The sequence below is a fragment of the Olea europaea genome, chromosome 12 (genome assembly GCF_002742605.1).
Source record: "Olea europaea var. sylvestris chromosome 12, O_europaea_v1, whole genome shotgun sequence".
NCBI classification, from domain to species: Eukaryota; Viridiplantae; Streptophyta; class Magnoliopsida; order Lamiales; family Oleaceae; genus Olea; species Olea europaea.
The window spans coordinates 25,494,808-25,507,077 of NC_036248.1; positions in this window are offsets into that span (position 1 = coordinate 25,494,808).

Sequence of the window (12,270 nt, forward strand, 5' to 3'; positions counted from 1 at the left end):
AGAGAGAGAGAGAGAGAGAGAGAGAGAGAGAACCGATAATTGTTTTTTCAAAGAAAAAGAATTAATAAAATGAAGCTTAATTTGTGAAATACCATGTAATGTAAATCAAATATGAGAAGACATAGATAAAAGGAAAATAAGTTACATATATTAATTTTACGAATTAAAGTAATGATTCATTAGTTAACATTCAGGGGCGAAGCCATGAAAAATCCAATGTAGGCAGGTGCTTGCACTGAACTTTGGAGCCAAACCTAATCTAGCTTTCCTACCTTTACTAAACTTGGGAGCCAAATCCAATCCAGCTTTACTTGTGACACAGTGCTGAAGGGCAAAATTTTCTTCTGCTTTGAAGGTTAAGCAAGTGCATTGTAAATTTTGTAATCACTAAGTTCTTCTAGAGGGGCCACATAATGCATTCTTCTGCTCATCTTTTTTGAGTATTTAATCTTTCTTTTTTGTTGAAAATATTGGTTCTTGAAGTAAAAAAGATATTTTAAAATCTTAAGAGCTATTTGGGTTTTCCTTATTTATTATTGTTGCTGATGTTGAACTGGACTTGAGATTTTGTTATAGTTTGTTGGTTTTTGAATAGAAATTAATTCTTGGAGTGAAAGCGATATAGTGTTTCCGTTTGGGCTCTTTTGGGTTTTCTTCAAAATGGCTGGAAGGTGCTCTTCTCAGAGATTTGACTTATTTTGAAATGATTCGAGTAATTTTAGGTGTTTCTTGGGACTGGAAGAAATAATACTGGAAGTTAAGGGTTATTTGAGGGTTTGTAAAACATGGGATTAGGTGATTGATGCATTAAAGGTGGAGTCTTGGGCCTTACCTTTACATTTTTTTGCGCAAAACGTCCTTCTATCAACTCTCCGTTAAAATGCTCCGTTAAATCAAAAAGGTAATTAGCATAAAAGGTCCCTACCTTTCAAAGTTATTGTGCAAAACGTCCCTACCTTTTATTTTTTAGCATAATTAGCATAAAAGGTCCCTACTTTTCAATATTATTGTGCAAAACGTCCCTACCTTTCATTTTTAGCATTTTTACCCCTACATTTCACCTTTCATTGCGCAAAAGGACCTTTTCATCCATTTTTTCAATAAAATGACGATTTTTTCCTCCTATTGAAATAAAACAAAAAGAAAAGAAAAAAATAATTAATTAATTACAATCATAGTTCTAAATCTTTCAAAACATTACAGATAAATCCTAAATTCTCCACTACCGCCACTTTCACAACCCCACCAAGCCACCACCTATAGATCCATATAGCACCACTTTTCGACCACAACACATAGGACTCCACCACCACCAGCGTCGCCTCACTCTCCCCAATATCCTCCTCCATAGTATTGGTCACAAATCTGTTCAAAACAACCACATTTACGTTGATAGAGTCCGGTGGGCATGGTGGTCGAAAGGTGGTATTATGTGAATTTATAGTTGGCAGTTTGATAGGTTGTGAAAATGGTGGTGGTTAAGAATTTATGATTTTTTTATAATTTTTTAAAAATTTAAGGACTATGGTTACAGTTGGTAATTCATCTTTTATTTTTGTTTTATTTTAATAGGAGAGTAAAATCGTCATTTTATTGAAAAATGGATGAAAATGACCTTTTGCGTAATGAATGGTGAAATGTAGGGGTAAAAATGCTAAAAATGAAATGTAGGGATGTTTTGCACAATAATATTGAAAGGTAAGGACCTTTTCTGCTAATTATGCTAAAAAATAAAAGGTAGGGACGTTTTGCACAATAACTTTGAAAGGTGGGGACCTTTTATGCTAATTACCTTTTTGATTTAACGGAGCATTTTAACGGAAAGTTGACAGAAGGACGTTTTGCGCAAAAAAATGTAAAGGTAAGGGTGTAATCCACCAAAAAATGAAAGGTATGTACGTTTTTCACAAAAACATCGAAAGGTAGGGATGTTTTATGCTAATTACCCTAGATAAAACGTTATCTTTAACTCTAATTATGATAAAAAATTTTAGAGAAAATATTTTATGAAAAATAATTTTATGAGGATTATGTAGTCAAAAAATATGAAAAATTTATAGCTAGTGCTCAAAAAAAAAAAAAAAAAAAAAAAAACAAAAAAATTTTTTTAAAAAAATTTTAAAAAAAAATTTCCAAAGCAAAAAAAAAAAAAAAAAAAAAATTCGAAAAAAAATAAAAATAAAAACCCAAACAGTAGCCTAGAAAATGAAAAATAAGCTCAACAAAGGGAATTGAAATTCCTCATTTTGGTGGAATTAAAGGATCACGTGATGGAAAGTGAGAAAACTAATTCTCAAGAAAATTTTACCTATAAAACAGGCAAAAGTTGGAAAATGGTGGAAAATTTCGCACATCAAACCGGGCAAGTTATTAAGTAGGTAACAAAAGTTCTTATTGATTATATGAAATTTCACCCTAACATCAACTTACAACTACATACATATGTATGTACATAGATATATACATATATGTATGTATGTATATATATATACATATATGTATGTATGTATATATATATATATGTAAACTTAATTTGTGAAATACCATGTAATGTAAATCAAATATGAGAAGACATAGATAAAAGGAAAATAAGTTACATATATTAATTTTACGAATTAAAGTAATGATTCATTAGTTAACATTCAGGGGCGAAGCCATGAAAAATCCAATGTAGGCAGGTGCTTGCACTGAACTTTGGAGCCAAACCTAATCTAGCTTTCCTACCTTTACTAAACTTGGGAGCCAAATCCAATCCAGCTTTACTTGTGACACAGTGCTGAAGGGCAAAATTTTCTTCTGCTTTGAAGGTTAAGCAAGTGCATTGTAAATTTTGTAATCACTAAGTTCTTCTAGAGGGGCCACATAATGCATTCTTCTGCTCATCTTTTTTGAGTATTTAATCTTTCTTTTTTGTTGAAAATATTGGTTCTTGAAGTAAAAAAGATATTTTAAAATCTTAAGAGCTATTTGGGTTTTCCTTATTTATTATTGTTGCTGATGTTGAACTGGACTTGAGATTTTGTTTTAGTTTGTTGGTTTTTGAATAGAAATTAATTCTTAGAATGAAAGCGATATAGTGTTTCCGTTTGGGCTCTTTTGGGTTTTCTTCAAAATGGCTGGAAGGTGCTCTTCTCAGAGATTTGACTTATTTTTGAAATGATTCGAGTAATTTTAGGTGTTTCTTGGGACTGGAAGAAATAATACTGGAAGTGAAGGGTTATTTGGGGGTTTGTAAAACATGGAATTAGGTGATTGATGCATTAAAGGTGGAGTCTTGGGATGTGGAGAAATCAAAGGGTGGGAAGAAGATATTAGTCCTCAAGCATTGAAAGAATGAAAGAATTTTACCCTTTAATATAATGCTCTGCTGCAATTTACTTTATGTATGCTTGTTTATCAATTATTTGCTACTTGAAGATTGAGGATTTAGAATCTGGTGATATACAATAAATTTTCATATTATCTTGAATCTATTTAGTTTCACTTGAGACAATAGCTAATGTAAAAAATTTACTACCAATGTTTAGAAAAAAGAAAAGTATCTTATTCTTTAAATGTTATTGACAGTGGATCACGAGTTATTTGAATTGCTCCAATTCTCCAAAGTCGGTCTCCAAGTCATTTAGTTAATAGTAAAGACGTAGTTAAGTTAAATAAATCCTTTGAGTTTATAGATTAGTTAAGGGTCCAAATTAAAGGTCATTCTTAGGCCTCAAAAATTCAGTGTCGGACATTGATTAAATTTTGCCCGCACTGAAAAATATTCGTGGCTTCGCCCCTATTAACATCAATGACTTATGTTGAAAAATCTGTGAACTTCAATTACCAAATTGGTCGGGAAAAATATTTTTTAACGAACAAATTGGATTTTCGCTTCAATTTTACTTATCATTTAAACATTAACTCCATGATATGTGTTTATTTTGAAATGGACATAACAGACCATTAGTCGAGTCGTCATTTAACCGTTGCCGTGTTAGATGATGAGCCTATATATCTCTAACATCAATAAAACCACGAGTACAAGAAAATTTTAACAGAACTTACATCGACACTGATGTGGCAAAACATGATTGGATTTTTTTTTCCATTTTTCAATAATATCGTGCTATGTGTTGTTTGTAAGATTTTTTTATCAAAAAATTAGATACTTGTTGTTGGGCATGGAAGCTCCAATAACACACGTTGATTCCAAACCGAATCATAAAGAATGAGATTTAATAACAATATTGAAATTTACTAGATCACACCACGAAAATACAATATTGAATTCGTAAAGAAAGAACACTATGCAGAGGAACGCTATTTATTAATTCAATATTATGGAGAATACAAGACAGACTAGCAATACTGCTTTTATATTACTCTCTACAAACTGATTAGAGGAGCCTCGTATTTATAGGCCAACCCTAAAAGAGTCCTAAAATGTAAGAAAATATATTACAATTAGGAGACCAAATTTCAATAAGATTTTCTTTCCTTATTCAACTTAGTTTTCTTAAACCCTAGGTTAGTATTCTCCTAGTCTAAGTCGAATACGCATCTTCAAAAGACTCTTATTTGAGTCATTCTCCTAACAATCTCCACATTGACTCAAATTTTGGTGCTAAGAACGAAACTCTTAGATTTCAAATTCATCTGCATTGAAATTAACTTGCCTAATCTCCTCGACATAGTGACCACTCCATATAAACCAAACATTCATTTTCTACCCGGCGTCTACAACTGACACCGAACCCAATCCCCAGGGTTCCCAATTCCACCAAAAGAATTAATGTTGATCACACAGGGTCAAAGCACACCTTGAAGCAAGAACCAAACCAGATGCTTGATCAGAAGGTCCCTTGTTGGAACTGTCGCCTTCAACGTCACTAGAAGCATCCCAGACATTGTTGACACCATGGTACCTACGCTCGATGAGTCCTACCCCAGTAATTGAACACAGCGTACTCGTTAAAATTGGTGGCAAAGCGGAATCATCAATGTTCTCCCTAGTATTGTTCTGAATCGACTCAGAGCCCAACACAAGATGTACTGTACCAAACTGAACTTCCACCACGATACTAAACTGGTTCTGCACTCCCCTGCAAAATGTAGAACTGGGATATTTTTCGTTTCTCCAGTACAACTCGAACTCCCTTTCAAACCTTCAAGACTTCACCTCCTTCAGAGAATTTATAACTTTTTGCATCCAGGGTACTTAGCGAAATAAGATTCCTTTTCCAGTCAGGAATATGTCGAACCTGATCAATTGTTCTAAATGTTCCATCTCGCTGCTTCAATCTGACTTGATCGATCCCAGCAATAGGCAAGATTGGTTGTTTCCTATTACAACTCCACCTTGTTGAATAGTCTCATATGTCTGAAATAAATTCCTATCAGAACACATGGTGTGAATATGCTGAATCAAGAATCCACTCCTTGTTAGGCCTAGATTCCACATCAGATACAACCAACATTACATCTCCATCATTCGAAAAATTCTCAACAATGTTAGTCTTGTTATATGATTGCCCCACATGATCTATATGTAAATCATCTTTACCTTGCAACTTGTCGCAATCTTTCTTAATGTGTCCTTTTCTCTTGCAATAATAACAATATACATTGTTGTATTTCACCTTCGATATACCCCTCTGACAATAACCATGAGTAACCAGAGCATCCCCACCCCTAGATGTAGGATCTCCAACCAACAGCTCCATCTTTTCCTTTGAGAACAGGGCGTTATATACCTTATCAATGGTCAGCGTGTCACGACTATACAATATAGTATCACTAAACGACGAAAAAGAACTGGATAACGAGCACAACGTGATCAAGGTTAGATCCTCTTCATCCAACGTTTTTAAATCTGCAACAATCTTTTTGACTACAACAAGATGGTCCTGCAGTGACCCTCCTTCTGCTATGTGATGGTAATACATCTTTTGCTTTAGAATCAATTTGCTCATCAAACTCTTTGTCATACACAACTGCTCCAGCTTGATTCGCAAAGCATTCGCCGTCTTATCCTTCAATATATCTTGCAGAATATTGTTGGATAAGTGAAGATGAATTTGCGCTAGAGCCTTTTGATCCCTCCGTTGCTTCTCCTCCATAGAAAAACTTGTTGGCATCCTCTCAAAACTCAGCAAAGCATCATCAAGATCCATTTGCGTCAACACAGCCCTCACCTTTACTTGCTACATCGAAAATCTTGTATTGTGATCCGCAGCGAAATTTCATACTTCAACGAATTTATCCTTGAAAAATCTCAATCAAATCACGAAGAACCTGCAACCCGTGCTTTGATACCACTTGTTGGGAGCGAAAGTTCCAATAACACACGTTGATTCCAAATCAGATTATAAAAAACGAGATTTAATAACAATATTGAAGTATACTAGATCATCTTGTAGCATTGTTCCTCTAACATAGTGACTTTATTTGAATCTAATAGTTTACTTAATACTTATAATTTGGTCTTAATTAATCCTAATAACGTATGAAACATTATTAAAAAAAGAAGAATGATTGCAAATAAAAGGCACGAATCTCGAGCTTTCTTGAGATCGACGATGTAATGGTTCCTCGTGGGATCTTTATTAAGTGAATGTATCTCTACTTTTTATTTCTATGCAATTATTAAAGTTGGGTTTGCATTATTTTGATTCGGAAAGCTAAAACCTAAATGATTAAAATGACTTTACGTCGTAAAAAATAAGAGAGTCCAATCACTTGAAATATATGATAGCTTAACAGCTTTATAATAGCTAAAAGTAGAATTCCTTTGGTTTCCAAGTGTAAGCACGTAAAAGTGATTATGATGTAACGGTGTGTGTATGTGTGTATATATATATATATATATATATATATATATATACACACACACACACACTATTTCAGATTCATCTTAATTATTAAATTTTGTCGATTTATTGAGTTCGTGTTTTATCTACAAAAATTGGGTTTAGTACAACTTTTAAAAATAAATATCGTATTTTCTTATTAGAATTGCTACAATCATAAAATATTACAAATTCTTGAGGCTCAAACCATTATTCTAATTTACAAGAAATGAATTTAATTTTTTTTTCTTATCTGAAGCAGAAATGAATTTAGGGTCTTTGAAACAAAGTTTTTGATAAAAAATTATCAAATTTTGATAAAATTGATAAAATATATGATTAAGAAGTCGATCAAAGTGAAGGAGTCTAGGATCATTTTTCCTCCTGTACAAAAGCCTGTGACCCCGGCCAGATAACTCATGAATGGTGAACCCCACCTGAGTAAAAAATGGCCAAAAATTAATCCAACCACCCCTCTATTGTGTAGGATCAGTTTTTCCTTCAGTAAAGTCCCTGTTAAGTACCCCTGTACACCTAGCATGGCTCGTCTAGGATAGGGACAGGGTCAAAGGACCATTCTGGAAGATGGGTCTTTCTTTATGGTATTGTACTCTCTGGTACACGTGCAAATACACCATCATGGGTTTGACCTTGTTCAAACATTCTTTTGATCAGTCGGCTATAATAATGTTGAGCATAGAAACATCAGATACCTGACTCATCAATCATAGAATATTAAGATAACACTAATTTATAAGGGGAATAAAGCTTTTCCAGTGATAAACATCGGTCACTTGTCCCTCATCTAGGTGTTGTTAGGTCCAAACATCGATTATTTCACATTGCTTAGTATATTTTGCTGATTAAAATCTAACCCTACACACTAAAACATCCGAATAAAATTTGAATTTATTAAGAAAGGTTCATTGAAGTAAAAGATCAACAAAATATATAAGAGAAAATTACAAAAAATGTCAATTTTGACATAGTTATTTGCAAAAATTTTCAATGTCCATTTTTGCAATTATTTGGACGAGAGTATCCTTAAGTAGCTTCTATGAGAAATTGTATTAAAATGATGTTCTCGACATTTCAAATGTCGTCTCGATATTTGAATCCATTTATATTTCAAAAGTATACTTGTCAAATTACAATATTAAATGTTCTCGATATTTCAAACGTTATTCTTGACATATTAAATGTTTAGAATGGCATTTCATTCCGAACATGACATTTCTCTACAATTTAAATGTTATTCTTGATATTTCTATGTCTAGCATTAATTCTGATTTGACATGTGCAATGTGAAATTATTTATTCTTTCATTAAGGGTAAAATAGAGAATTGGACATTTTTGCAAATGTCCCAATATATAATTAGGCTTGTTATATATATAAGAAAAAATAAAATTATAAATAAAATATGGAAGTACACACTACCAAGTAGAAGAGGCAATATCAGAAGCTCAAGACAACAGTAAATCTATAACCGCTCTCTCTCAAGATAGATCAGAAATAGCTATCGAATCTGGAAAGCTCGATGAAGAGATATATATTAGGCTAAACACCATCGCTAAGGAAAGTTCCATGATTAATAGCTTATTCAACATCCAACCAAAGCTTCTTCACCCATACTCTTATGCACTATGAATGGAATGAATCACACTCACAAATTAAAAGCATCAAATGCATAGCATAGATGAAGGATAATATAGAAGTATATTGTGACGAAGTCTTTTCAAGTACAAGAGATGCCGCCAAAATAAGCAAAAAGCTATTCCACATCTTTTTAATTAACTATTTTAAGGTAGCATGTTTTATTATAGAAAAAAGTAAAATAATATAAGGAAAGCTTACCTTGTTTAGAGATATGGAGTATTGTAAAAATTTAAAGAGCTATATTTTATATGTCCTAGACATGCTTCTCGCCATTATACATTTAGTTTAGTGTTTCTCCAGCTCATGATCACTTTCAAATCATTGCTGGATAGAGATATTCGATAATTTCTATTAATGTAATTACCAAAAGCATGCCCAACAAATAACCCTTTCCTTTGGTAGAAAGGTGGTGCCTTCGTTTTTACATCATTTGCAACTGCTGCCTTCAGCATGAGAAGTGGATTAACCTCTTATTAGTACCACATTTTCAATCTCTAGTCCCATATTATTCAAATAATTTCAATTAATTATTAGATCAAAATTTTGTGCAGTCTCTTCACGACAAGCTCGAGATCAATTTGTACCATAGAAGTGAACGAAAGAACCACCAACCCTCAAAATCGAACCAAAACCACAGTTTTGAAACCACTGGTTTGGAAACTGTTTGATTTAGGTTTCAATTGTTAAAAATCGGTTGAAACTGAATCGAATTGTTCACTTAATATCCTATTTATTTCTTCAACAAATTTAATTTCTCCCCTTCTATTAACTGTCTAAGGAAATAATGACTTATGATAATTTTTTTAAATCTATTTCAAAAATAATAAATTTTGTAAGCTTAAATTTTATGGTCAAACATTGTATTAATTAATTGGTTTAACCTTATATTAGGATAAATATATTATTATCGTAATGTTTAGATTAAAATGTATCATTTTAGATGCTATATTGACATTCTCACTCAATATATTTATCTTTTTCACTTGTTTGAAAGATAATGTTTTATATTGTTGAAACCATGGTTTGAAATCAAACTAAATCACAGAAAATGGTTTGAGTTTGAAAAATGAAATGGTTTGATTTGATTTGAAATTCTAAATCATTTCTAATAAATTGATTTGAAAATAGTTAAAAAAAGGTCAAAATCAAACCGTGTTCTACTCCCATAAAGCCTCCTCTTACATGTTGCGTGGGTGAACCAATATTTCCTTTACTTACAGGAGATTGGTTGGCCGAGCTAGCCTCTAATTTATCAGCTTAGTCGAACCACTAATGACATTTGATTGATGGATAGATATAAGTGGCATTAGCGATGGAGACATTCACTCAAGAAGGATCGAACAATGTCATCTATCTTAAATTTAAGATAACATGTATCGGTGACATGTTTATCATATTTGATTGAATAAGATTGAAGAAAAAGAATTAAAATTATATATTATTACTCTCTCTCACACGCACAATTTGTGGTCTACGAGTCAAAAGGTAGTCAAGCAATTGGAGGGGGGGCGGGGGACAAATTGATCATAATCGTAATGAAGACTTCTTGTGCTGTAATACCTGAATGAGTAGGAAATAATTTTTCTTTTTTACTATTATGCTAGGTTTGTTGATCAAGCTGTACCAATAAAGAGAGAATCCCATTACAAAGCATCCAAAATAGTTGACACATCTTAACCCCACAATGTTTTTAAAAAACAATTCTCCCATGTACCTAAGATCTATGTACATGGTGCTAAAAACACTCTTATTGTTCAGCCTTTATGAATCTTTCTTCTTCTTCTTCCTTTTTTTTTTTTTTTCAGGGTAACATAAAAGATGGTTCTTAACAATGACAAACCTCTGTAGTTCTATGGAGATAAAGTGATAATTCCTTAGTTTAAGCAGATTAGACGTCTAGCAGACCTGTGAAACATGTCGTTTAAGAAGTACACTGGAACTCCAATGAATTGATTGAGACACGAACAAGGCATGAAGTATGTTGTTTTAATTGATACAATGTGTTAAACCTTTCCATCTTTTCGCTTATGCATTATCAAACTTTTCATTCACCGGATGGTCCAGAAAACCTTCCTCATATGTGTATCTTATGTGAAGGCAACAAACGTAAGCATCCGAAAGTTATCCCCCTTGTTTGATTTTGCTAAGAATTAATTTTTTAATGGATTTAATAAAAGTTGATGAAATATGCTGCTGGGCAAATATTGTCAAACGACCTCCTAGACGATGATGTTAAATCGTTAGAATTTCTCGTTCAATATCGACCAAATGATTGAATTAAAACATTGACACCTCAATTGAATGATTCGACCGGAAACTATTTGGAACCATCGGAAGCGATCTAATTTAATTAGAGATTCTCATGGCCCATTCCATTCACTTCTTGAAGGCTTATTAAACTGGACCCATTTATTGGTTTACTTGGCCATCTATTGGCTTGGACCTGGCACATTTCGATACCTAATATTATCTATTTATGTTGCCTTCTTTGTTTCGTGATTCACGTGTGTGATATTTGCTTGTTTTCCCCACTATATAAAAAAGGGAATGTGGAGACACTGTTGAAGTGAACAGTGTTTTGTTCCATTTTGTCTCACTGTAGTATTTTTTTTTTAAGTGGGAGAGCAAAAAATGACGTCGTTTGTCTTTGCTTGATATATATTTTATTATACAGTAAAAAAAAGACAATCTAAATTTATTGCAACACGCAACTTTCCATACCTCCCATTAAGTCTCATCTCTTCACTTCGTGCTCAACCACTCTTATATAAATTATAGAAAAAATTGCTTTAAGTTATTCAAAAGTAAAAAAAAAACTTATAATTGTAAAAGCTACTTATATTATAAGTAAAAAAATATTAACTTAAAGTTTTAAGTATATTTCTAAAATATCAAGAGTTACTTATAAGTAAAAAATTAGCTTCAAGCTAAAAAAAAAAAAAAACCACTTTTCATTGTAGTTACTTACACAGGCAAAAAGATATTAGCTTTATAATAATAATAATAATAAAAAATCTCTCTGTGCACGCGTGGAGTCTCATAGTCTGCATGCACGGAGACAATAGTCTTTGTGCATGGAGTCTTTGTCTCCGTGATTTTTTTATATATATTTATTTGTATATACATTATAGATAATTTTTTTTTTCAATTTGAAATTCTTCTTAATTCTTCTCTTCATATAAAACTTAATTTTTCAATTCTAACTAAATAATATTTATATATCTTTATTTAATTTTTGTAGCTTTCTTTTATTTTGCTTTTATTATATTTTTTTAAAAATGATTTTTTCTTCATATTATAAATTTTTTTTCCGATTTAAAATTATTTTTTATTATTTTTGTTTAAAACGCAATTTTTTTTTCAATTTTCATTAAATAATATTTATTTTTACTCTTAATTATTTCAATTTAATTTAAAAACTTTATAATATTTTTTTTCCTTTTTATTTTTGCCTGTAATTTTTTTTGTTAAATCAATTTGTTTCTTTTCTTTATCAGTTGGATTGGATGAGGTGCAGTAGTGTGTGAAAATGAAAAAATACTGCAGTGGAGGTGATCATGCACGGAGTTTCTTTTACAAATATGAATATCTCAAATTCCTCACTGACCCCATTGGCCTTCATCTCTCTTCGCCACTAATTTTAACAAATAATTATATGAACTAAAATCAAATATCATACAACATAATGTAAAATACCAAAAAAATTACTCAAAGTAAATATCTCAAATGATTAATAGCATATGGCCCATGCAAGAAAATTCAAATTACATATATTGCAATTT